The sequence below is a fragment of the Sturnira hondurensis genome, unplaced genomic scaffold (genome assembly GCF_014824575.4).
Source record: "Sturnira hondurensis isolate 20B ecotype Veracruz unplaced genomic scaffold, ASM1482457v3 Scaffold0021490, whole genome shotgun sequence".
NCBI lineage: Eukaryota > Metazoa > Chordata > Mammalia > Chiroptera > Phyllostomidae > Sturnira > Sturnira hondurensis.
Window position 1 is genome coordinate 97,690 of NW_028094121.1, and position 20,857 is coordinate 118,546.

The following is a 20,857-nucleotide window of genomic DNA, read 5'->3' on the forward strand; positions in this document are numbered from 1 at the left end:
GTGGGGCTTCAAAAAGGTTCCGTCCTGGCAGTTACCTGTTTCTTCTTGGATCAAGATTGCCAGATGTTCACTATGTAATAAATCACTGAACTTTAAAAAAAAATGCGTTCTGTACTTACTCACTCAGAACAGTGTCTGCTGCATAATAAGAGCTGAACCAACACTGGCTGCTGTCTCTGCCCCCTCCCCTTCATGCCCCTTGCCTCAGCCATAGCAGAGTCATTAAGTTTCTGAAACAGGAGCTACAGGCTCCTGGCCGCTCACACGCAGTGTTCCTATATTCAGGACATCTCTCCCCCATGGGCCTGTGTGCTCCTACCGTCCTTTAAAATCCTACTTCGGGGGTTCTGCCCATGCTGTGTCCCACCCCAGCCCCAAACTGTCCCTTTCCTGGACGGTGTGCTCCTCCAGACCATGGGGCCCTTGTGAAGCTGACGTCTTCAGTCCTGTGCCCGCACTGGACGCGGACCCTAGCGAGCGACCGTGGTATGTGAGGGAGTAAACAGCCCTCCGTCAAAACAAGGTGCAAACAAGAAGCGCTTGTGCAACTGACTGTTAAACGTTATGGAAACCGAGCAGCCTGAAGCACTGATGTAAACAACGATAGCGTACCAGTAACCAGGGCTGACTTCACCGAACAGGAACTGTGGGCAGGCTTGGCATGAAGGGCTTTCTAGTCTTTCGGTACTGCTGTGAGGCCGGGGCGGTGGCGGGTCTGTCTTTGGGGAAATGAGTGAGTGAAGCAGGCGTGATGCTTACCATGGAGCACTGGGCGGCAGTGAGAAGGCGCAGGTCACTCTGTGCACAGGAGCATGCGTGGCCCTCAAAGTAAGGGTGTCGAGTAAGAAAAGTAGGGACCAGAAAGGTTCGCAGCATCATACCATTTTTGTAAACTAATTCCCCAAAATGCACACTTTATAAAGACAAACACACTTTAAGGACATTAAAAAATACGTTGGCGTGAATTCCTGGACTGAGGAGGGCAGTCGGGAATGGGGGTGAGGATCTGGGAGGAAGGGGAAATTAGCAGGGAGGCGTGTGACCAACTCAAGTCTTTGCACCCGAAGTCCAAGCAAACAGGAAAAAATATCAAATCCATGAGGGTGTATCATCAACTCTTTTACAGCTGAGAAAACAAACTGGTTATACAGTCATTCTGTTATTTAAATGTTAGTTTTATAGTAACTAGACAGCATCATCACTGTTGGTCATTTTCCTTAATGCAAAGCAAATTTTGATTTTCATTTGACATTCTTGCCCTCTCCTTCACCCTCTCCTTCTCTTACTGGATTCCAAACTAGAGTCTTCTGAGACAAGGGCAGATCCCATGACTTCTCTGTCCTGTTCATGAATTAGTGAATGAGTGAGTGAGCGAGTGAAGAAGGAAGAGAAGAAAAAGAGGAAGGTAGGGTTAAAGAGAGCTCTCCCAGAACCTTCTCTTCCTTCACCCCTCCTACCCCAGGGAGTCAGTCCGGGGGGCCTGGGGGGAGGGGGAGAGGGCAGAGGACTAGGAAGTGGACTGCTGATCTGCAAAAATCCTGCCATAGAGGGATTTGCTTCGATGTCAGAAGGCAGCAGGCCTGGCACAAGATCCTGAGGCCACGGGATAGCAGTGTTCCAGGGATACCAAATTTTGCACATGAGCCCCCTGCTCCAGGAGGGACACGGACTGTCCGGTAACAACTAATGTGCCACTTTGTACAGGCTCTTTCCCCTCCGCTAGTCCTCTTCAATTTCCATGTCAACTATGCACCCTGAGAATTATCCCCATTTTCCTGGTGGGAAAACTGAGGTGCAGGGAGCTCGAATCCCTTCAAGTTACCCTATAATCAGGAGTACTAATAAACAGCAAGTGCTTTGGAATGCCCATCCATGGCAGCACATCGAGCACTTTCAGGCATTTTGGCTCTTTGTGTGCCTGGACTCGCGTGGTCTCAGGACAGCCTGTGAGCGGCAGCCAGTGCTCCCATCTCACAAACAAAGAGCCCAAATGCCCAGCGGTACGGGGACTGTCCTAGCATCACACAGTTAGTGGGTGGGAGACCCGGGAAGCGAGCGAGCTGCTCTGGCTCCGCGCCCACGCTCCTCGCTCCCAGGCTGTGCTGCCTTCTGCAGAACAGAACGGGGATCTGACCGCACGGCAAACCAGCCACTTGGAGTGGGGTTGCGAGTGAGAGGGTAGGGGGTAGGGCAGGTAAGATTTCTTGACACCTGGGGAGGCTGGCTCCCTGCCAGCCAAATGGGTGCCCACTGGAAATGAGGTCAAGGACACAACACACAGGTTCGGTCACTGGTCCTCCTAGGGCCTCGTACTTTGCTCCCAGCCTCCTGCAAGGCCCTTAATTCTGGGGGGGATGGGACAGGCTGCCCCCTCCCCTTTTCCCAGCCAGGACTGAGTGAGCTAATCCGGGGAGAAGACACATTATTAGTCCAAGAGAATCAGTCCCAGCCTGCTCTGTTGAGTCAGCCAAAACACAGCCCTTGTCCTGCCAGCTACGTGAGCCCCTGCACGGCCACCACGGCTGCCTCCCTGCCCCCTAGTGGAGCCCCTGCCGTGGGCGTGCCTCACATACCTGTGTCCTGGTGACCTGCCTCACAGAGCCTCTCTGTTTACGTTCCTAGCCACAGACCTGTTTCTCAGCGTCATCCCCACCGACCCCCAAAGATAGCCATCTCCTGCACGGAGAACTGAGCTGCGCCAGGAATGCAGCTGTGGGAAGGAGGGCTCTGGAGGAATGTTCGACCCTTTCCCCGCACCCAGCACAGTCAGCCACAGCGAGGAGACCTGTGTCCAGCTCCTGTAATCCAGGGGTCTCTGCAGAGGCGGTACCACTCGCCATGGAGTCACCGCCATCCCGGTCTTCACCCTTGTCTCCACGACCGCCCTCCCTATTGCTGTGTCCCGCCACTGTCTCGTCACCGTCACTGTGAGCACCACCTTGGTCACCACCTTGATCACCACTTACCAGCCGATGGCAAGGCCACCATTAAGTTTAGCACTGATACCAGCCCCCACATCCACCAGTTCCGTGAAGACGGGCAGATGTCATCAACACCAGCAGACAGAGTGCTGTCGTGGGCACTAACCCCATCACCACTATCATCACCACCAGCAACACAAAGCATCGTGAAAAAATCATTTTGACCAACGACCCCTGCTATCCTTACACCAGCCTCAACCATCACTGTCACCACCGTCCAAGACGACTGTCATTTTACCACCAAAACTATGGCCATCCTTTGCAACACCAACCCCACCATCACCTTTACCACTGTCATCGGCACCAACATCATCGTGCCATCACTGCCCGCTACCACATAATCCGTACCATTGTCACCTCACCCTCTCACCATCACTGTCTATCGTTGCCATGACTGTCCTAACCCCACCAAACTGCTGCCACCACCACCACCGCGACTCACCTCACGGTCTCCACAGCTGACACCAATACCATGTTACTATAACCACAGTCATGTGGTGTTCACTACTGCTGACATCTATACTGTCACTGTAACCGCCGCGGGGTTGTCACCAGTGTCTCCCGTCACCCTGACATTCCCACCACCACCACTGGGCCTCTTTATTGGAATGAGAGACGTCTCTCGTTTACCTGGGCCCTTTTCTATGGCAGGCAGAATGCACAAAGAACAAGCTGGAGGAGAGCAAAAGCGAAGTCCTTCCAACTCGTTGTTCTGACTATCTGAGTACATGCCCCCCCGTCTTCTTGTTAACGTCCTCGTCTGAATAGACTTGATTGTTTCCCTACACGTGTCCATTTGGCAATTCACAGAGGACCGGCCATGCGTGCCTGGAAAACACAGGAGCGGTTCCAGCAGTCATCCCCCACTGCCTGTGAGGTCAAAAACACCAACTCCCCTCCTCACGCAGCCTGCTCCCCTCCACCCCCCTGCACACACTCGGGGCCCCTGCAGATCCCTCGGTCTCTCCAAAGGGGACTCTCCTCAGTCACCTGCCCAAATGTGTGTTCTGCCTATTTGCGGTGGGACAGGACATGGGAGGGGAGCCGGTCTGGGAGTCAGGGCTCTGGACTCAGCCTGGACTCCACCCCCAACCCCCTGTATGGCCTTAGCAAACTCGCTTCCTTTTCTCTGCCTCAGTTTCCTCACTCGTAAAAAGAACGATCTTCTGACTCATGTTTTAAAGATTCTTTTTAGCAGAGACACTCCCAGGACAGATTTGAACTCCTTTTCCAGAAGGGCCCTTCAGATGGGAGAACAAAGATGGTCATCTATTGGTTCTCCCAAAAGTCTCCCCTGGCCAGCTTGTCCTGTGATCTCCAGGAACCTCCTCGAGGCCTGGATGCTGCTGCTGGGCAGGGCAGCGTCTGAAGGGTTAAGCCAGCCAGGGCAAGGCTTGAGCAAGTATCTTAAGATGAAAGGCTGGTCCCGGAGAACGCCATGTGGCTGTTGTGGTTGGCAGATGGGGGCGATGGGATCAGCAAGGTCCCAAAGGAAACCCCCTCCTGGTCTCACCAGAACAAAGCGGTGTCTTACAAAAAATGCCATTGTTCTTGGGCAAGTCTTTCCCATTTCAACATAAACCAGGAAGCAGTGCTTCCTTTCCTTGGGCGAAACCCCGAGGTCCCCCCACCAGTGGGACTGGGGGGAGAAGAACAGAGTTTTTCCTGCCCTGAATGATCTACCACAAAGCTCCTGCTCAGCTGTTTCCAAGGCTCCCCGAGGCTGCTGTGTGTGTCTGTGTGTCTCTGAGTGTGATGGGGTGGGGTGGGGAGAAGAAACTGAGAAGCACCCCCAGTCCAGTCCCTCGCCTCCACACTTGACTCTGTAGCCTGAGCCAGACTATGAAAGAGGTGCCACTGCCCTTTCATCCATCTCTCCTCCCCCTGTGACCCTCAGGCTTCCTTCTGTCCCACCCGCATGGCAGTCCTGTACCTGCCTCTGCCTTTGCACATGCTGTTCCCTCTGCCTAGAACTCCCTTGTGCCCTTCACTCCGCGCATGCTCCTTCTCATCGCTTCGGTGTCTGTTCTAACCTCAGTGAAGCAGTAACCGTTTAGTCACTTGTTCGGTGTCTGCCTTTCCCGACACTCTGTCTGCTCCATGAGAAGAAAGATTAAGAATTGTGTCTATCTTGGTCATTACGGCATCCCCAGGATGTACCCCAGGATGACACCCGTGTGTGTGTGTGTGTGTGTGTGTGTTCGTTCCTCTCACCCCCCCCCATAAAGAAAACAGGTCACAACTTCTCAGGCAAAGGAGCCACTTCTCTTCTCAAGCTGCAAGATCAGAGTGTTGCAGACCTTGGAGAGCATCCTGTCCAGCCACTCCATCTTCCTAAAAGGTTTAGAGCCTCACCCGTCCAGGCCAGAGGCCCCTGGTTGGCCAGTGGAATTGCTGGGCTAGATTCCAGGCATCCCAATGTCACAGCTGCTAGATAGCACCTAGTCTCCAAGCTTGGGCACAGCCTGGTGCTAAATCTCCCCTCTGATACAAGACCCAGCACAACTGCGCCTCAGGGCTCCCTTTTCCCACCTCCCCAGCTCACTGATGACAGACAGCCCGAAGAAAGAAATCAGTCGCTCAGTGGCTTTGCATGGCTGGAGAGATAGGAAGGCCCCTCCTTACCATCTCCACCTCGGCACTTCCGTCTATCACTTTTAGGGATTGGGGTGTGAAATAACTTTCTGGGGCATCCCTATGGGCCAAGGAAGCAGAGTTCCAGCTTTCTATTCCTTTAAACTTCATTTTTAAATGGACATTTCTGCTTTTGGTTTAACCGGGAAGGTACCTTCACTTAAATACTTGTGGATGAACCAATGGAGAAGGACTATCACGACGAACACCGGCTCTTGATACAGGGTGCAACCAAGGGTGGGGGGGGCAAAAAAAATTTGGAATGGTGTCCAGAACTCACAGTGTACAGGAATATTGGAGAGACATATAAGATGTCCTCACCACCCCCCCAAGTGTCAGTTGGGGGAAGGGACAAATGGAGCAGAGCCATTGAGAGCTGTTTTGCATAGCAACAGTTTTGCAGCTAACCTCTGGAATGGTCATTTAACATATCTATAACCTTTAACTGGTTTCATAGATATGTTAAATAGCTGTGGCCAAGTTTTGGGCCAGGGAGAAGTGAGTGGCGGCTACCCAAGCTGGAACTGGCGGGCTGATCCTCTGAGACAGTACCTGCAAGAGAGCCATGTGGCTTTAGCAGAGTGAGGATCCCCTCTTGGCCAGGTGAGGGGGAGAGCCATGCTGTTTTGGAAAGATGTAGACCCCCGTAGCCACTAGGAGAAAGAGCCATGTGGCTTTAGCAGAATAAGGGTCTCCTCTTGGCCAGGTGAAAGGGGAAAACCACGCAGCTTTGCCGGAATGGAGATCCCTGCGGCGAGGTGAAGAAGAAAGACGCACTTTTGGTGGAGTGCGGCTTTGGTAGAAGAGGCCCACACAGCTTTGGGGTGCTCCCTTTGGCCGAGTGGCCTGGAAAGCAGGAGAGACTCTGACTGGAACTTGGTACAAAGAACTCTTGCCAGTGGAAGGTGCCACATGACTTTGGATTAGTTGGAGATCCTGCCTGGACAGGAGACACAGCTCACGTGCCAGCGACCTGAAAAATGGACGTGTGCTCTTTTCCTGATTTACGGTACCTGGAGTTGGGACAGTGGGAGAAGGGAGCACTGTGTGTGTGTGTGTGTGTGTGTGTGTGTGTGTAGGTGTATACCCTTAAAAGACTTTAATATTTTAATGAAGGCATTAGGCCTGAATAGCATTAAATAAACATTNGAAGGTGCCACATGACTTTGGATTAGTTGGAGATCCTGCCTAGACAGGTGACACAGCTCACAGTGCCAGCGACCTGAAAAACGGACGTGTGCTCTTTTCCTGATTCACGGTACCTGGAGTTGGGACAGTGGGAGAAGGGAGCGCTGTGTGTGTGTGTGTGAGTGTGTGTGTGTGTAGGTGTATACCCTTAAAAGACTTTAATATTTTAATGAAGGCATTAGGCCTGAATAGCATTAAATAAACATTTTGTTTCCTTTTCACAAATCTCTGGCATTGAAAGATGTCTTTCCAATCGGCTGTGGACAGAAGAGCCCAATAGATATTAGTGTACCATCCCCGGGAGGGGCCTCTGTTTTCTGAAGGAGTCTTTGGCATCCCTGGGTGGGCCAAGTATTGCCCGCTCCTTGGACCTCTTGTTCGGTAACACTCTTAGGAGTTCCTGGGCAGATTAAATGAGATGCTGCCCCCAGCCCAAGCTGATGCCCCATTGATGCTAGATCCCTTTGAAAAGTTTAAAGTGCTATGCAAATACAAGACCCTGTTACTTTCAAGGCGAGGAGTATTTACCAAGTGTTCCTTTTACAAATGTGTGTCCAGGCACGTGGAAGAAAGAAGGCAAAGGCCCTTTTAAGAATACTTCCCTGAGGTTGGCAGTAACTAGGGGGAGGGCTAGGCTACCAACGGTCAGCTTTTTTCTATTCTTTACAAAATAATGTATACGCCCGGGAAGGACAAGTACGCAAAGGAAGTGGAGATGAACAAATAAACAGGGTGACACTAACGCCGCTTCCCGAAGAGAGACCTTCAAAATAGGGAGGGACACAGAGAGACCTTCAAAATGGGAAGGGACCTTGCTGTGTCCCTGTCCATTCTTTCCTGACTCCTGGGTTTAATTGTTATCTCAGGCTGGGGGAGAGGGTGCAAACAGATGGATTCTGTGCTTCTGGGTGAGGGCCAGATAGGGAACAGATAAAATTCCACCCAAAGACATTAAGATAAGGAGCTATTTTGTGGATTTAACCCCCTGGAGTGGAGAAGAGGGGGAGATGTCCCCCAGCTCAAGTGCTTCTGGGGAAACTGAAACAAAGGACACAGGCCCAGGGATTTTCTCGCCCTGGGAAGGGAGAGCAGGTGAATCCCACTAGATTCATCCAAACCTGGAGCAAGAGGGGCTAATAACGCTCAAATCCCGTGGAGATGCTGCTTCACCTGGGCCTTGGCTGTGAGTCTGCAACCACCAGCACAAGTGTGAAAGCTCTTTCAAATCAAACCCAAAATGATGGTGCTTTCTGTGACCCCACGCTGATGGGACATTCAGTTCCCTTATCACTGGGAGGGTCTTCCCTGTTCTAAGGGGGCCCAAGAGTCCGGAAGGTTTATTTTGTCCCCCAGAAAACAAGAAAAGGACTCTTTGAACTCCTTGCTACTCAAAGTACTGCCTTAACACCAGCAATATCAGGGTCCTTGATTATAGTTCCTTAGAAATTCAGCTTCTCAGGACCCCCCACACACACACACCCCCACCACCCGCAGGCCTACTGACTCCGAATCTGCATTTGATCAAGAGTCCCAGGTGACTCATAGGCACATTCATGTTTGAGAAGCCCTATGAGGCTAACCCCAAATCCTCCAGGAGGCTGACAGCCCTGTGGCTTTAGGGGATCAAAGGTGCGTGGGTGCCTGGGTTCCCAGGTCCCTCCAAGGACCTCCCAGCCACTACCTTCTGGGATTCTGCCAGTTCCCCGCAGGACCTACCCACCCACCTCCCCCTGGTTCCTTCTTCCCTTCCTTTCAGCACAGTCCCCTCAGGCTTAATCAACGAAAGCCTGAAAGACCAGTTGTCTGCAGGAGACTTCTGATTGCAGCCTGCTTCACCCACACCCCCTGAGGGGCCGAGCACAAAGGCAGGCTCTCCTCGCTCCTCCTGGGACAGGGATAGACAGGGATAGGCCGGACGGGGAGGAGGGCACACGGGGAGCAGAAAAACCACTGACACAAAATGACATCTCAGTCCTGGGTCTTGCCATACTTGTGATTCCTTAACTCTTACTCTCAATTATATCTGGATTTAAGAGGGCAAAACAAAAGCATATTCTGTAATTATAATGGACTTGCTTTTATAGGAGAAAAAATGAGTCTGAATCCTGGAAATGATTGCTTCTAAAACTTCAGGGATTTAATGAGCTCCCAGTTGGGAGATTAAAGGTTTTTTGGCCGGCATCAGTGCCTCTACCTTCCTCCCCCTAAAATAAACCACACGGAGAAGCCCGCCGTGTGAAAGAGAAATGCGGCAGCGGGGGCGGTTGCCAGGTCAGGGCACGGAACCCCAAGTAGTTGGTTTCCTCTTCATTCCCACAGCGGCCTTCGCAGTGCCTCCAGCAGAGCCCGAAGCTGGGCGGAGCGCGGGGTGGACAGCCAACCTCAGCCCAGCCTCTACCCAATACTGGGGGCCTCGTAGTAACGTCCTTTCTCCCACCTCTGGTCACTCACTTTCTCACAGGCACCCGGACCCGTGACCTAGAAGTACCGGGACCAGTAAACACCTTCTACATGATGACCGGAATTGGCTTCCCATCACTTTTACCCAGAAATCTCAGTTCTGCTTAGGGGACTGTGAGGAATAGGCCTAGTTCCTCCTTCACGGGACTTCGTAACAGGTCTTTCCCCGGAGTCTCTTTTCCAGATGAGACAGGCACGTACACCTGTGATAACTGGGTAAATAAATGAGTTCAGGAAGAATCCATCAAATGAGTGGATCAGAGGCAAAAGAGAGAGAGAGAGAAGAAGAAGAAGAAAGAGGAAAAATAACAGAATGGAATGCTCTGGTAATTCTCTTCCAGACACCTTTTAGCTTGAACGGTTCTCTTAAAAAATGACATGTATAAGAAAACTACAGCTTTTGGAACTAAATACAACACTCCAGAATGACCTTAAACAAGTGCTTTCCACACTGTGGGCCCATGTGCATAGTAAACATCCATTTAATGGCTGTTAACCATCATTTTACTTAATGAAAGAACTGAATAGAAGGGAAAATATCACAGTTCAACCACAAGCCGTGATGTAGGAAAGCCTCCCAGTTATGCACACACCGGAAGTGTGTCCTGGGTCTGGGTATAAAGATGTGTTCTTTCCTGTGGGTCACAAGTCAAAAAATGAAATCCAGCCAGGACTTTAACCCTATTCGCCAGATACCACTCTTAGTCACATTTCCAGATGAAGAAAGTGAAGCATGGGTAAATTATTAACTTGCCTACGGCACTACTGGTAAATGGCAGAGCTGGGACTGAATGGTCTGGGGTGGGGGTGGGAGTCGGTCCAACTCCAGACCGGAAGCTTCGGCTGTCCCCACTTTATGGCCTCCGCAATAGAAACAGCCAGGCCACACAGGCAGATGGAGCACAGTACAGGACCAGTCTCAGGGCCAGGGGGCATCCGGCAGGGTTTTCCATTCGCCCATTCCCTTCCTCTACACCTGCCCCCCACACAGGGCACATCCAGAGCAGACGCCCTTGAGCATTAGTGGAAGGACCACGCTGTGGATGCTCTGAGCCATCGAGGCGGCAAAGTCCTCTGTAACAGAATCAATTCCTCCAATCCTGGGCAGAGCGGTTCAACCAGCTACGTGTAGAAGGCTGAGCTACCCTAAGATGTGGTCCCTATTTCTGCACTAACATCCACAACGTGAGAGACGTTCCAAACGCCTCATCAGCTGCAGGGTTGACCTCAGTGCTAGAGGTACCTGCCAAGAAAATCAGCCCCTCCTTCACCCAGGCCATGTATTCTGAGAGAATTGTATTCATATTTTTGATGTTTTTATTTCCCCTGGATAAAATCTAAACATCCTAGATCCCAAGTGCCTTCTTGGACCAATACTAACCCCTTCTCTCTAATGCATGTTGCCAAAAAGCCGTTACCCCAGGAGGTGTCATCTTCCTCACTTGAGCTCCCCAGGCTCCTCCTCCATTGCTGACCACCAGGCAGATTTGGGCAGCGCTCTTGAGTTTACTCTGCTATAAAAGGAAGCCTGTAATTTTAATATGTGAGGAGATGGGGTGTGGTGGATTCCAGAACCTGACGGATGAACTCTCCCCTTTCTTCCTCCGTGTAGTTCTTAGAACAGCAAAGTCTTATTTTTAAATTCTGAGTTTGTGGTTCTGTTCCCACAACATGCTCCAATCGCCCTCTTACAGGGCAAATCTGGAGAGTCAGACATGTGCTGACCTCCTGTCACCGAACCTGTCTCAGCTCCCTATAATCCCTGCTTAGAAAAGGAACTTCTGGAATTTTGCCTGGGATTATCATAAACTCAATGCACTGTATTTTTCCCTTGCTCAAATTGAGGCAGTATTATTTTTGGCTCTTTTCCTGGCATCTCTCCTCTCCCTATAAGGGCCCCAGAGTGACCTATCTCTGTCTGGAGGGGCCTCAAGCAGAGCAAAGGCAGTTGGGGGCCACCAGGTCCCAGCCCAGCCTGGTCTTTGGCCAAATTGCTCTTCTCTAGTTTGAGAGCTTTCTCCTTCATAGAAAAGGCAGGATTGCAGGACGGGGGACAGGAGGGTTCTGTTCTATTCTACGAGCATTAAGTCTGCCNGTGCTGACCTCCTGTCACCAAACCTGTCTCGGCTCCCTATAATCCCTGCTTAGAAAAGGAACTTCTGGAATTTTGCCTGGGATTATCATAAACTCAATGCACTGTATTTTTCCCTTGCTCAAATTGAGGCGGTATTATTTTTGGCTCTTTTCCTGGCATCTCTCCTCTCCCTATAAGGGCCCCGGAGTGACCTATCTCTGTCTGGAGGGGCCTCAAGCAGAGCAAAGGCAGTTGGGGGCCACCAGGTCCCAGCCCAGCCTGGTCTTTGGCCAAATTGCTCTTCTCTAGTTTGAGAGCTTTCTCCTTCATAGAAAAGGCAGGATTGCAGGACGGGGGACAGGAGGGTTCTGTTCTATTCTACGAGCATTAAGTCTGCCCCTCACTTTTCCTCTTGCTCTGAATGGGGTTCAGAATGTCTCTTTCATCTTCTGTAAGTCTCAGTATCTCAGGGAAGAAGGCCTCAACCACACTTAGCAAGGCCTTATCCTATCGGCGATCTAAGCCGGAAACCTCCGGCTTGCTGGGAGGAGCCCCAGCAAGAGAGGAACGGTGGCCAGAGCAGGGGCCAGGCCAAGGCCTGGTCTGCTGGGGCAGGGGTCATCAGTCATCACTGCAGATCTGTATCAAGGTCCGTATGTAGGCTCTGGAGTCACACAGGCCTGGATGGGGAACTCTGGATAACAATTCCCCCATCTCAGAGTTTCTGGAGGATTAAATGAGATTATGTTTGTTAGCCTTCAGTGGCTGGCATATAGTAAGAATTTAAGAAATCATAGTTGATGTTGTTAGCATGACTTTGCTGTTATCCAAGAGCTCTGGTTGTCCCAAACATTCCAGGGAACGTTCAGGGCCTCCCCAGGACTTCCCTGGCCCCAGGAGCTCCTCCAGACGCCTCCAACACACAGACACCGCAGGCCTGGGCAGGCTGGATTCACTGTCGCCCGGGCTCCCCAGTTATCAGGTTATCAGTCAGGCTTCTCAGATCTCCATCCCCACAGATAGGGGCAGTGACCCCACCCAGCTGTGCTTGCACGAGAGAAGGAGCATTGGGCCTGGAGGATGATGGGATGGGATCCCATCTCAATTTCATCTCCCGACTCTGCTGAGCCTCAGTTTGCTCATTCGTCAAATAGGTGTAATAACAGAGCCTGCCTCATTGGGATCTGGTACAAAGTAGGAACTCAAGAAAGTTTACTAAACTTGAATCCAGCTCCTAAGTGCCTGGCTTCCTTTGACAATGAAAGGAGGCAGGTATCCAGGGGAGGGAAAAAGGGACCAGGGAGAGGGTGGGTTGTCTTAGAAATACAGACTTTTCCTTAATAGCTCATTGGCAGCTTCTGGCAGAGAATCTGGCCCCGTGGGATTCTGGCTGAGCATGTGGTGTGAAGGAAAAGGCAGAAAGAGAGAAGAATCAGTGAGTTGGAAAGATGAGGCCTCTTCGGGAAGCACAGAGACCAAAGCTCCATGGCCAGTCAGTGGAGAAGCTGAGATGGAACCCAGGCATGTCTGACCCAAACCCTGTGCTCTTTCAACTTCCAGGAGCTGTGTAGGGGGGAGGCGTAACTTTCCAATGGAGCCTCTCACTTTGCAGCCCCATCAGGTGGATACAAAAAGCCCAGAGTTACCTCGATCTCAGATCCCAAGAGTTGCTCAAGCTACTTTCAGAAAACTGACGCAGTCTAGCCAAGTCTATGGGGAGCCCCTGAGCAAAGACTGCCAATTAGAAGATTTCCTCACATTGGGCAGAAAGGGTCAGATCCCAGGACCTACATGCTGCTTTTTGGTTGGGAGCTGCCCAGAGAGCACGACCTTGGCCAGAAAGCTCTGCGGATGGAAACCAGCACCCTCCTGTGCCCCTTTAAGCTAAACAGAAGTTCTCCATGGAAGGTTCAAGTGATGCACTTTCACGGCTCCCCCGGGACACTAGCAGGGACACCCTTTTCCAGGCTCCCGGGGGACCTCTCTCTCTGGAGGGAAAAGACTTAAACGAGGGAGGTTAGTGGGGCAAAGTGCAACTCCACGCACTGGAGCTCATCTTGGAGCTTCAGCCGGGGCTCATCACCTCATATCCTCCACTCTCTATTTTAAATTCATCTCGACCCCACCCACCTCAGCTACCATCATAGCAGATCAGGTGACGCGACCCAAGCCCTCATTCCTCATCCTGGGGCCTGTGGTGTGATTCTTTTTTTCCTGGAATTTGCCACAAATGTCACACCACATCTTTTTCTATACTGGTATCTCCAACAACGAGATCTGCTGGATTGTATGGCCCACGTGGCTGAGCTGTTTATCCTGTAGCCTGGATTTGCTGCAGAGCCCCTTCCAGTTCGGGCCTCACTCAGAGCTGAGAGACTTTCCTGTCGCCCTGTGTATGAAGGGAAGCAGTGTCCCTAGATACGGCATAGGTAACACCAGACTCCCAAAGGGCCTAACTGACCCTGTGCTTCCTTCTATATGGCAACAGAAGCAAAATGCTTCCATTCGTCTTTTGCTTTAAATGGGCTGTCCCAGCACGCTCTGACCCCTAGACCCCTGAAGTCTCTCCTGGTGTGGCAGACTTGTAAATCTTTGCAAGACTCCTTTCCCGCCTCCTGGAGTGCACACATCGATCATATCAAGACCTCCATTATTCTGGCCACCTCTTGCTCCGCCTCCTGGTCAGTGTGACATCACGGACGCCATGGATCGATGTGGTGTTCCGCAAGATGTCCACATGGTCTACATCTCTTTTGCACTATTGTGACAAGGAGAAGAGGATCCACACAGCCCTGGGATAAAACTATGAATGTATATTGTTGTCCATTCCACGTGAATGTGAACTGTTTCTGATCTTCTTTCCTGACTGGGGCAGAAAATATCACATTTGTCAAGACAGTAGCAGCATACCAGGCCCCTGAATGTATGGTGCGTTAATACGTACCGTATTAGTCTGCTCTAGCAAAGACCCTAGATTAGCATGGCAGCTGCATCTGGGGCTACTGGTTTTTAGAGCTCTCAGGGGTCTACCTTCACAGATATGGGCGGGATCTGTCCGTCCAGGATCATACCGTCCAGGATCTGTCTGTTTTCTGCAAGGACAAGACTGATAGGTTAAGCAGGGATATGATAGGGACCATCACTCCTGCATCTTGACATCCTTATGATAGCAATAATACCTACCACCCTCCTAGGATACAATGCTGGTTTTGGTTTACTGTCCTGGTGGGGAGGGGGAGTGTAGAGACTGGAGTGGAGTGGGGAGGGGGAGAGGAGAACAGATTCAGAGGCTTCCTCTTGGCCTTCTCCACTAGAGTAGCTATGACCCCGCAGGTAAGGGAGCCTTACCCTAAGTACAGGTCACTCTATCTCCCAAGTATGTCAACACCAGTTATACATCAGAGATCAGAGAAATGAGTACTGAGTGGTTTCACATCCCATCTGGGTCCACCGTAAGCCAAATTCCAGACAGGACTCCAGTGGTCATTAATTGACCTTCATGTGTAGGTCCCTGACACTTCAGGTCTCTGGGTATCAATGTCAACGCAGACCCTGGGTCCAATAGACCTAACAACATCTGGGTACCCCATTTCCCAGTAAACAGACTCCGAGTAAATGGCCGTCAGTCTCTTTAGGGAAGGACTGGGAGATACTTACAGAATATGCTCGCTGTGGTGTGTCACTGTCCTTTCTCCTGGAGACCCAGCCACCTCTTCCACCAATGGGTCTTCCCTTCTACAAAGATGTAAAAACTGGATGAGGTCCAAGAATTGGCCAAGACATTGTGACATTTTGTTGGTGTGACCACCCTAAACCCCCTGCTTAAACTTTCTCCCTGTCTCATTAGCGGGAGGTGGGCCACCTCTGCATGCTCTGGTAGTGCGGAGTCTGGGGGGCAGGCAAAATACACAGGTGTCTGCAACCCCTGCATTCGGACCCCGGTTTTCCTACCCAGGTCCCTGGCTTTAGCATAGCAGACCTGCCTCAGCGGAGCCCTCTATCATCTTTCCATATTCTTAAATCCTGATTTTGATCATAAGCTTTTCTGAGCTCCCTTTGCAGGAAATAAAGGCTTATTTGTGAAAGGCACAAAGCACCTTCACATTGAAGTTTTTGTTTTCAAGTACCCTCAGCTTTTCATTTTCTTCTCTGTAGGTTCCATGTAACTTGTGTGAGTTAACACACCCAATTAACTCCATTGTCCTTCATGCATTGCCCCTGTGTTTTTCAAATACCTGAATCATTGCATGGCCAGCATCGTCCCTCCCAATGAAAGTATTTGCAACTGAGCCACCACCTTGTGCCAGGGACCATCATGCCTCGCATAACCCTGGGATGGGGGTCTCCGCTGACAGCCGGGCAGCAAGTGCTCTAATAAGTAAACCCGTCTTCCCTCCTGTGCTTCCTTCAGGAAGCAGACACGGTGATGGAGTTGGAAATACAAAATACCTATTAGAAGATCATGTCAGTGAAAGATGGAGGGAGAGGGGCAGGATTAGACCTTCTCATTGTGAGGCTGACTTGATGAAGCCTCTGTCCCACTGGTTGAGAGATGCCTGTGGAAAGCGCGGCTACCCAAAGGTGCTACAGCAAGAGGACACCCACTGACTGCACTCCTGGTAGCTTGTCCTGGGCTGGATTTGTCTACCCTGCCCCAAGTCCCCCCAAAAAGGTATATTGAAATCCTAACCTCCAGTACCTCTGAATGTGACCTTCCTGGAAATAGTATAGTTGCTGGTGTAATCAGTTAAGATCAGGTCATATTGGAATAGAGTGGGCCCCTAATCCAGTATGACTAGCGCCATTATAGGAAGAAGGGCCACGCGAAGAGGAGCAACTGAGGGATGCATTTGTAAGTCCAGGGATGCCTCAGCTGCCAGAGCTAGGAGACAGGCCTGGACCAGGTCCGTCCCTGGCACCTTCAGAGGAAGCATGACCAGGCTGACCTCTTGATGTTAGGCTTCCGTTCTCCAGAACTGTGAGAAAACCAGTTTCTGTTATTAAACTACCCAGTTTGTGGCACTCTAATACCTCAGACACAAATACCCAGCTAAATAAAAAGGTTTCGTTTAAAAGGAGAGCTGAGGGATGCACCTCCATGGCTGACACAAATTCCAAACTGGCTCCAAAGTTCACATTCTTTACCTCCCTCGGGGACCCATGAACTTGGGAGGGAGGTGGTCAAGGCCCGTGCCTTTCGTCCGGAAGACCCCCTCCAGCAGCTTCCCTCCATGCTGGTCCTCTGCTGTGCAGACTCAAAGACTGAGGGGACAGATGCGCAAGGCAGCCCTGCTGGACAAGAGAGGCCAGCCTCTCAAGGGCAGAGACATGTCTAGGCCACCGCGCCCCACCATTCAGGTGACAGGGAAGGAGCTCAGTCAGACACTCTCACTTTGGGGCTTCCTTCCCCTGTAAGGTTGGCTCTCAGTCACTCTGAAGCTGAGACAGTCACTGAGGGGAGGGGAGGGGGCTACAAAGGGTGCCCCAGGCCAGGCCTAGTGCCTCCGAGGAAGGCCCTGCTATAGCCGCTGCCAGCTGCCTCACATACATGTTCCTGGGGAGAGGGGTCATGTTTCATCAGATTTTCAAAGACGAGACGTACCCTTCCAAAGGTAGGAATCCCTGGCTTATTCCAAACCTTCCTCTCAACCAATATCCCTCCTTGGCTGTGCTGTGCACTGGGCTCCCTGACTTCCTCCCCTCCCAGCTCCAGAGACCTGCCCTCTCCTGCCAGTTTCCATTTTTTTCCGAAGAAGACTTTGGCCACCCTTCCCACAGGCATGCCCAGGGCCTCTGGGGTGCCACACACACAAAACTCCATCCACTTGAGGTCTCAGGGGGCTGGAAGTGCCAGGCAGATGAAACGAGCGGCCTCTGCAACTGGGAAAGGCTCGACAGACCTTGAGGAAGCTTTGGGGACAGTTCAAGAAGAGGAGAAGGAAGCCCCGTGTCCTGAGTTCCCACCCTGTGCAGGGCACGGTGGGACTCCTTCCCCTTCTGTAATCTCATTGTTATAGGTCCAGTTTCTGTAAGTCAAATGTCAAGGGCTCAGAGAGAAAGGAATGGCCTGAGGCGCCCCCACTACGGAGAGATAAGGTTGGGCCTGACCCAGATCTTCCTTCTGCTTTCTGGCTTGATAGCACACTGCCCTTTCTTAAATCATCCATATGGAGAAAGGGATGGAGCTCAGCACAACTTATCTTTCACTTTGATTCGAATAGAATCAAGTTTCATGATATTCTTTGGATGTATTTCCAAACTTATTTTTCTGGTATCAGGGAAAACTGTGAGAAAGACTTTGACATGAGCAAAACAAAGGGTGTCCTGCTTAGAGTTCTCTTCTAGGTTATCTTCACAGGTTATTTTATCCTTGAGACATTTAGGAACTCTCTAAGTTATGGAAAATTGATAATAATGCAAATTATTCTTTCCACAGAAACACAAATGCGGCGCATCCAGTGAAAAGCAATTGATTATTGACCCATGGACAGAGCAATTTTGTAAACATTTTTAAGTGTATCAGCATTCTCATGGCCTGCCTATGTGAGGTTCTTTTCATTCACCTTTGAACAAGTCATGCCATCTTGCTGGTTCCCTCATTCATTGATGACTAACTGACACATGTTTATTATATTTGTAAGTGACTAGGAAATTTATATTTATTGGGTGAATTTGGCTCTGACCCATCACACGAAGTATGACAAGGTTCAAAGAGTTATGACTTTACATTACTCAGAACTAGTTTTTTAAAGATCTCTTTTAGACTATGCGCCACCAAAGTCAATGACCTAGAAGAAATGGACAAATTCTTAGGAGAACACGACTTTCCCAGTCTGAGTCATGAAGACACGGAAAACCTAAATAGACCTATCACTAGAAAGGAAATTGAAACAGTAATCAAAGCCCTCCTCCCAAAAACAAAGTCCAGGACTGAATGGCTTCATTGATGAATTCTGCCAACCATTCCAGGAAGATTTAATACCTCTTTTCAAACTCTTCCCAAAAAATTGCAGAAGAGGAAATACTTTCTAACTCATTTTATGAGGCCAATATTATCCTGATACTAAAACCAGTCAAGGACAACTCATTTGCAAAATCTCTTTCAGAATCCATAAAGGCACATTCTTTTCCTTTTTGTTCTATTCTTTGCTTTCATTAGTATTTCCTGTCTCCTTAATACTTGCTGTGTGTGTGTATATCATAGGAAGGACCATGAGCACGAATCTACCTGTGTCCCTGTCCATGTGTGTGCTAGCCAAGGCCACATGGGAGGCATTTATTGACACTGTCACCTCGTCTGTTTACCCTCGCTCCAAGGACAGACCATAACTCAGCAGGATGGGAAGGGGCAGGAGGTCCAGAGTCCTCCTTGGACACTGGGGCTGCAATAACAGGAAAGGCCATTGGAGCCTCCAGCATGGACCACCTCCCTGTCCATTGTGGGCCAGACAATGCCGGAACTGGGGAGAGCGGACAACTCTGATCAGACTGAGGATCCACCAGTGTCTGCAACAGGATGCTGTTGGTCCCTCTTGGTCCCCTGCAGTGACCCAGCCTGAATTGAGCTTTGAAGCAGGAAGGAAGTCATCCTGGAAGCCAAGGTTCGGGGTGGTTCCCTCGAGCCATGGTCTTCAGACCTCTTTGATCTCATACCATTATTGGTTAGCAATAATCTAAACATGCTGTTTCAAATATTTTATTTCTAAATATTATGTTTGCTTCTCCCAATAGTAAATAGTAATACAGTTTAATGACTTTTTGTTATAAAAATGCATATAAAGGGAAGTTCTTCCCACAGCCCAGAGAATTGTCACCTGCCCTCACTTCGGAGTCCACCTTCACAGCACAGGACAGAGGGGGGAGCACAGGGAGCTTACAGCCTGGCTCAGCCCGAGGACTTCGGACAAGCCGTGTCCCTGCCTGGACCTGAGTCTGCACCCCTTCGAAATCAGGATCACAGTACCTGTCATGTCACTCCTCCCTTCAAGCTCAACCTGAGCACCAGCATATGTGAAAAAAGCACCCTAATTACCTGCTGTAGGGTGTCATTTCCAGGAGCCTGACATGGTGACGCTTTTTGTTTTTGTTTTGTTTTAATCCTCACCCAAGCACATGTTTATGGGTTCTAGACAGAGAGGAGAGACGAAACGTCATGTTAGAGAGGAACAATATTGAAAGGGTGTCTCCATTTTGAGCCTCAACTGAGGACTGAACATGAAACCTTTTGGTGCACAGGACGCACAGCCAGCTGAGCAACCCAGCCAGGGATTGTTTGTTTGTTTGTTTGTTTGTTTTTGAAAGCAGACAAAGCTTTGGGGACCAAAATGAAAGCTCAGGTCTGAAAAGGGAATGTTCCTCACAGGGTAACATGGGAAGGTATTGACACATCCTCACCCACACAAAGCTACACTAAATTATCACAGTCAGATCCTCTTCCAAGGGTACATGCTGTTGAGGGGGAGAGGGGCCTGGAGGGGACCGAGGGATGTAATCAGGACTCCAAAATAAATGCTGTTGACTTCTTTGCTTACAGCACTACCCAAAAAAGATTGTAGTTATATTATTTGCTAAAAGTAATAATAGTCATTACTGCTACTTACTGGGCACTCAACCTCAATCAGTTGAAGGTTTAAATCCCACCCCTGACACTTACTCTCTGTGCTTTTCCTTTTTTTATTTTATTTATTTTATTTTTTTAAACAAGCGAGTTCTTTTTTATTTTTGATTTTTCTTTAGATTTATTTATTTATTTATCTTTAGAGGGGAAGGGAAGAAGAGAAGGAGAGAAATATCAATGTATGGTTGCCTCTCGTGAGTCCCCTGCTGGGAACTGGCCTGCAGGGAACCGGCCTGCAACCCAGGAATGTGCCCTGACTGGGAATCGAACCGCGATCATGTGGTTCACAGGCCTGCGCTCAATCCACTGAGCTACACCAGCCAGGGCTTCTCTGTGCCTTTCTTAGCAAACAGCTCCACAGAAGTCTGGGTGTCATTATCAGTAAGATAACATCTATCTCATGATTCTTTTGTGAGTCATTCACTTATTCACTCAATAAATATTAGGTTGAATCAAATGAAATTACTGATATTTAACCTCCTTTTTTTTCTACTCACAAAAACCGTACGGTCCAACTCCAGTATCTTGTGAGTGCTGAATTAGTTAGGGTTCTCCAAAACCAGTAAGTAGATAGATAAACAGACAGACAGGCAGACAGACAGATTTATTTGAAAGAATTGGCAAATCCCCTTATTTTAAGGGGCTGCCAGATCTGAAATCTATGAGCAGGCTGACAGGCAGGAAACTCAGGTAAGAACTGGCCTTGCAGGCGTGAGTCTGTCCGAACTTTGCGAGCTAGTGGGCGAGGAACCCAGCAGAGTTTCTCTGCCTCAGCCCCGAGGCGAGTCCCTTCTTCAGGAAGCCTTGATCTTGGTTCTTCAGGCCCCAATGGACTGGGTGAGGCCCACCCACTCGGTAGGGAGGCTAATCCGCTTGCTAAGAGCCTGCTGATTCTAACTATGA

General features: G+C 50.1%; 1 long non-coding RNA gene across 2 annotated transcripts in view; it reads right to left on the bottom strand.

The window, feature by feature from the left end:
* Positions 1 to 1,159: 1,159 nt before the first annotated feature.
* The window catches only part of LOC118977658 (uncharacterized), a 51,382-nt gene continuing 31,684 nt past the window's right edge, over positions 1,160 to 20,857 (bottom strand). The window contains exons 2-5 of one of the 2 annotated variants that reach the window (XR_005064578.1): positions 14,995 to 15,072; positions 14,001 to 14,199; positions 3,612 to 3,809; positions 1,160 to 1,341 (exon numbers count right to left, since the gene is read on the bottom strand). This is a non-coding gene — a long non-coding RNA (uncharacterized LOC118977658). Of the gene's footprint in view, positions 1,342 to 2,237; positions 3,810 to 14,000; positions 14,200 to 14,994; positions 15,073 to 20,857 lie in introns of those variants that run through there. The other variant, XR_005064577.1, reaches the window with a different exon arrangement.